This window comes from Borostomias antarcticus (assembly GCF_949987555.1).
Source record: "Borostomias antarcticus genome assembly, chromosome: 31".
Lineage (NCBI taxonomy): Eukaryota > Metazoa > Chordata > Actinopteri > Stomiiformes > Stomiidae > Borostomias > Borostomias antarcticus.
Genome location: NC_140264.1, coordinates 261,597 through 268,130, shown reverse-complemented (window position 1 = coordinate 268,130; position 6,534 = coordinate 261,597). Strand labels below are relative to the sequence as shown.

The 6,534-nt window shown below is 43.8% G+C and overlaps 1 long non-coding RNA gene across 1 annotated transcript; it reads left to right on the top strand.

The window, feature by feature from the left end:
* The first annotated feature begins 1,554 nt into the window (after positions 1-1,554).
* On the top strand, positions 1,555-2,775 carry LOC311327349. Its single transcript, XR_014631095.1, has 4 exons — positions 1,555-1,667; positions 1,756-1,871; positions 1,973-2,061; positions 2,571-2,775. It is a non-coding gene; the product is annotated as an uncharacterized lncRNA (long non-coding RNA).
* The last annotated feature ends 3,759 nt before the right edge of the window (positions 2,776-6,534 follow it).

Here is a 6,534-nt window from a genome sequence, read left to right as displayed (position 1 = left end):
CTGTGCTGTGAACTGTACAAACAGAAAAGAACAAGATGATGGCCTCAGATTCTTCAGCATCCCCTCGAGATGTCCCCCTTTTCAGAGGAACCGCCGAAAGCTGTGGTTTAAAGCCATAAAGAGAGCAGATTGGGGACTAACAAACAGTGTGGTGCGCACTTCATCTCTGGTAAGTTTACCTCGGGGTTTTTTTCCTCATCAAATTACATTGATTTGACTGTTGGTTTAGCTATTTATTTGTTTACTTACCGGTAATAATTTAAGTAAACAGAAGTAACTCATAACCTGCACGCTAAACTAAGTTCAGGAATTGGAAGCCCAATGCTAGCTAGCTAACGTTAGCTAGTGCTAGCTAGCACGCTACCTAGTGTTAGCTAGCTAAGTCAAGGCCCGAACTTGACCAACGTTTAGACAATATTGAAAATACTCCGACAAACTATTGCAAACATTTTTTCTGTTACTGCTGGCTTTGTGTTCGCCGCAAACATTGGCAGAAAAATAAGCAAGCGAACGGTCTGAGCTGTTCTAATCTAAAATGGCCGCTGCACATGTGAATTGTTTGTTTGTTTGACTCTGCTGAATTTGAGACTCGCATTGGGAGCTCGCTCGTGTCAGGCTTTCTGAGGACATCACGAATCTTAGGCTAATTTTACATAGGCAAAGGTGAAGGCGAAGCCAAGATAATGCTTTATATATTTTCCATTTGTCTGGAAAGTAGGAGACTGAGAACAATGCCACCCACGAGGTAACCGCGGGTTACCATGGACAATAGCGTTAGCTCGAAACAAAGATGGAGGCAGCTTTGTTTGCCACATTAGTAGTATGGGTGTGTATTGTTAGAGTACACGAGTCAAAAACAGGCGTTCCTGTTAAAACTGCGAGTAGTAACGTATGATTCACGGGCCTTATACATTTAATCTGTGCACTGCAGTGGCTACTGCCTAAACTAACTTCATGTTTCCCACACTGATTGACCGCCATTGACCGCATCTGTCCTGGGCCGGCAGAGAATCAAAAAAATAGAATAGTGGCGTGTCACTAATTACTTATCGGCTGTAATGACTTGTTGAATTTTTGTTTTAGTCGCTTCTTCCCCTCTGCCTACTTTCCCATAGGGTCCTTATGTGTTTATAAACTTAATATTTTTTTGTTTATTGGGCAGACTATTGCAGTGTGGAGTTTCTGGGGGAGGACACTGTCGGTTGTCCCAGTATCCTGGCTCTCCAAAAAGGATGGGGTAAGAACATGTTTGTGTGTTTGGTGTGCTACTTTTCAATTGTACAGGGAAGCGGCTACTAATGGTTTCACTCACAGTTGCAGATGTGTTCCTGGCCAATGAATGAGTCAGCCAACGGATAAAGAGCTGTGTGGAACCTAACCCTGGCTGGGCGCTCCACAGAGTCCGGGTTTTCCCAAAGTCCACAACTGGTACTGTTTGCATTTTAAGCTATTAAAAAATACTGATGGGGGTGGGGGGAAGATCATGACTCATTATTCTGAGGAAAAAAGGATGTCTGAAATGTATTGATTATGGTACTGTATGCACACAGATCATTACGAAGGTGCCAGGCTCATGGCAAAAGTCTTTGAGCAGCAGTCGTCAATGGACGAGTGCCAAGACGTTCGAAAGAGACGGCGCAACACATGCTATCACTCCAGTGACGAAGGTAATATACTAAAGTGCATTCAACAGTCCCAAAAGAGTAGTACTTTTGAAATCGAGTAATCTGAGCTAATTTACTGATATTCCACTAGATATTCCAAGCCCCGGGCAGCCATTGGTCCCCACTATGCAGGCCTAAGACCAGGTGCCGGAGTTGAAAGGCCTCTGCCAGCGGTCCAGTACAATCCACGTGTGCTGTACAATCCAGGTATGCATGTTTGTGTTAAGAATGAAATGTCTATGCCTACTGCACACTGATAGTTGGACTATTTTTTATTTATTTTGAATACCATTTTACTCATCTTGCAGATTTTCCAAGCTTGTCCCATGTGGGCGAGCGGGGCCCAGTCCCATGTATAGCACCCCAGCCAGATCATACAGCACCCCAGCCAGACCAGGTAAGAGTGGCATGTACTGCTGTGGTGTCTACCTGTCTTGTCTTTATTTAGCTCTGTGATTGGCTTTTTTAGATTGAATACCATTTACTCATCTTGCAGATTTTCCGAGCTCATCCCCTGTGAGCGAAAACCATGCGAGCCCAGGCTTCATGTATAGCACCCCAGCCAGACCAGGTAAGAGTGGCATGTACTGCTGTGGTGTTTTGATGTCTACCTGTTAATGTCTTAATTTATTTTCCTTCAAATGCCAGAAGCCAAAGCATGCTGCCAACACCATACAGTTTCCTGCTAATCCCTTTCCTTTATCCCTTTTGTTTTTCAGTTAGGTCTGTGATGCCGTCGCCCAATAAAACGGCTCCAGCACCATTGACTCCATGTACCCCTCTACCTAATCGATGCTGCTCTGCAGATGCTGGTATGGGACTACTTCATGTTGCATGCAGGGATATATTTTGAGTTTCATTTAGTTTTATGTCAATGTACTTATAGCCACATCTGTGTTTATCTAGATTTCCAGAGGTCTGTACATCAGCAGTTCTCAGAGATGCGGGAGCAACTCCGTGAGCTTGCACGGACTGTGAGGGAACTGGCCCAGAGCACGCGGCCTGTGGAGTCTGGAGCCCAGGGAGAAGTGCTGGATGTACTGAACCCTGCCCAAACGGACGAGGAGCTGCAGGTCTCTGTGGCCAGGTTGAAGGACCGGGAACATCAGAGGAAGATGGTGAGTGTCTGCAGGGCGGAACTTTGTCTTATTTTTGCAGTGCAGGTAAGGGTACAGTAAATGACTGTCTTTGTTTTGCAGACACAATACCTAGGTGCCATTGGTGGCAGAGACTTGGTGGACACAGTCCGGCGGGTGCTGTCAGCTGTAGCCACACATGCGGTGTGGAGCGCCTACAGTGTGCACGGGAAGAAGGGGAAGAAGCCACTGAAGAGTATGACACTCTTCAATGTTCTAACACGTAAGAAATGGTTCATATTTTGAATATTTTTTAATACATCGTCTTTGTTCCATGACCGATGTGAATTGAAACCATTACCTTTCTTGATAACTTAAAGGTGCAGTGATGGTCTCCATGCCAAAGGCTACGATGGCGTAGGTGGCCGCCCAGCTGCAGGAGACATTGAAACATGCCCCTGCTAAATGCAGAAGGGTAAGTGATGTCTTTTTTTTTGTTTTCTCCTACCCAGTGACACTGCATGGTTCCAAAGATTGTGTACCATTTTTTTGTGCATGTATGTGCGTTGTGTATTTACGGCCATTTCATTGTGTCTTTAGGTATCTGCAGAAGTCCGCCTGAGCACAGCCCATCCAAGCACAGTCCATCTGAGCACTCCCCAGCATTCTGATGAGGAAGACTTCCCTTCCTAGCTGCCCCCCAGCCCATCTGAGCACAGCCCCCCCCCAGCCCATCTGACGCCCACCCGCAGCCCATCTGAGCACAGCCCCCCCCCAAGCCCATCTGACGCCCACCCGCAGCCCATCTGAGCACAGCCCCCCCCCCCCCCCATCTGAGCACAGCCTGCCTTTTTTTTTTTTTTTTAAATAACTTTTTTTGTAAATAACTTTTTGTATTTTTTTTTTTTAAATCCTTTTTGTTTTTAAACTTGTTTATCATGTTGCAGGCCAGACATTGTGTACTTTTTTAATAAAATAAATTGTTCTTGACTGAATGGTGTTGTGTCATAACTTTTGTACCATAATTTTGCTTGCTGCATTGACTATGACATTAATAGGCTCTTTGCACAAGCTCCACTACTTCCTGACACTCTACAGGCGTATTTCTTTCCTGTCCTATACTAGTGGATGGAAGTGATTGATCAGGTGTGCTGCACACCGGATTCATCGCTATTGCTATCCAATAGTATAGGACGGTAAAGAAATATGCCTGTAGAGTTTCAGGAAGTAGTGGAGCTTGTGCAAGGAGCGGATTTGTTTTGTAATGCAAATTATAAATGTAGCCAACGGAAGTGTAGACCACGTTGCAGCAACGTAACAAAGTAATATATAAACGTGTATACAACGTTGCAGCAATATACATCGAAATCATCGCGGAAATCACAACGTTGTGTGCACATTGCAGGCACGTTGCAGACACGTTGGACCTGCACGTTGCAGCAACTTGTGTGCAGATACCGCGTTTGCGTTGCATGCACGTTTAACTTGACGTTGAGTGGACCATACAAAAGTCTAAATTGCACGTTTCTGCAACATTGCTGCAACCTGATTGTGTTAGTAGGGTTAGTCTGCACCCGCGCCACTGGGGTCTTGCCTGTACTTGGGGGACTGTACATCAGAGCACTACACATCTGGAGGTGGGGGGGGTTGGGGGGAGTATGTGAAAAACAGGGACTTCACAAGACAGCTCAAATTAGACAAGACAGCTTAAATACGGCTGGGTCTTCATATGTTTACTGGAGCAACGTACTGTAGTGTGGTCTCACCTAGGAGGTTCTTCTATCAGGTGATCGAACAGAGAGGGGTTGCTCTGCTTCCTGTTCACTGACTGAAAAAGCAATCACAGTGGGATTTAGTGACATCATTATGCACATCAGGAATTCATTATCTCATCTAGTCAGTCAAAAAATGATTTTGTCCTCACCAATAGGTGGTACCTCATATCACTGCATTTATCTTTTAAAACAGCAAACACTATGTGTAAATAAGGTTTTAAACTTCACCAACATCATTATAAATAATTAGCCCCTATGGCTGGATACAGGCTGGCAGGTGCCAATCAGGCTCAGTGAATATCTGGTTGAACTGGTTTAAACTCTGTCCTCAGTATTAGTACTGCCCATGTGCACAATTGATTCGCTAGCTTTTCATTGGAATAGCTGGTGGCAGTGTTCTAGAAAGGTGGTCATGCGCTCCTAAGTCAGAGGACCCGGGTTTGAACCCAGTGTGGGCAAGTGTGGTGGAATCAATACAACACCTGTTACAATCGCAGGAATTTTATGGGAAGGAAGGGGCTTCTTTTTTTTTTTTAAAGGTTTTGGACCTTCAATATTAGACACTTAAGCAAACAGAAAAACACAAAACACAACTATAAAAGGCCTGGCTTGGTTTAAAGCCCACTCACCACGTCAAGGTGCAGGCCAAGAGTGGGGACACGACAATCACTAACAGACAAACCCTGACAAATACACATGTAAAGACATGTAAAGAAACACGTAAAAACATATAGACTATACATATAGAAATAGATATACATATAGAAATAGAACTTTGGACAGGTACATACTGTATCACATCAAGTACATATCAAGGTGCAGTATCAAAAGCTCGAGGGGCAATAACAAACCACAAGCATTTAAAAAAAAAAAAAAATTAGTATTTCGTTAAACATAAATATAATTATTTTTTGGGTTTTATGTTTTTAATTGTTGGCATTTCATTAAACATATACATAAACAATTTTAAACAGCAACATAAGGGCACTCTATTAAAGGGACGGTTCTTGCAGAGGTCACGGGTCGGATACGCTGTTTGGATATTCCTAAGGAGATTCATGTTCAACTAAGCCTTGTGCTCCGTTATGCGAGCTCCAAGACTACAAATGAACAGTCTCTTGTTGAGATTTTTTGCAGTTGCAAGTGCTGTGTTAAAACTTGTGCTCCGTAATGTGAGCTCCAAGTATTACAATGAACACTGTTTTTCTGTTGTTCCAAAAAAGTTGGGTTCCGTTATGCAAACTCCAACAACTGCATTCAGGTACAGATACTGAGTATATTGGCTGGAAGGTGGTTTGGGATGTTGCTCTCCATGTTCATTAACAGTTTTCCACAGTTGAAGATTATAGTTGCTCAAGTGTAAAATACAGTCATGGCATCACACAAATAAAAGACATTTAAATAAAGACACACAAATATATATCGACAAAAGAAACATAAACAATACAAGACGCACAAGGAAATACACACAAACACACACTTAAAATGGGACACATGACTAGAAACAACCCTCTCGGTGATGTACACTACTGGTGATGAAAATGGACCAGCTTTGTTAATTTATTCCTCACAATGTCCTTTGTCATCCTCTCTGTTTCTCGTCTCGCCAAATGGTGCATCCTTATTGTGCAGTATATGGAGGATGCCATTTTCATCAGGAGATGTACATGATTGTCTTCAACCGTGGTTTCAAACATGTGGTTGTGCAGCTCTGGGAACAATGTCTTCTCAGCACTGTAATCCAGGACTTGAGCGACGATGGCTGATGCTAAGCCACGTCCCTGGGGGAGCTTGCTGGAGGTTGTTCTCAAAATCCTTTGAAAGCAACGCTCTGACTCTGTGCACACGGCAACTATCCCTGGAGATGGTTTTTGCAAACCTCCACGACTCTCCAAGAGGATGAAGGGATGCTCAATGGACTCACAAGTGAGAGCTTCAGCGCAAGGCATGCAGTTGTGTTTTTCTTTGATCTTCTTCACCACGAAGCCAGCAATGTAGTTGATAGCAGCATCCTTGTAT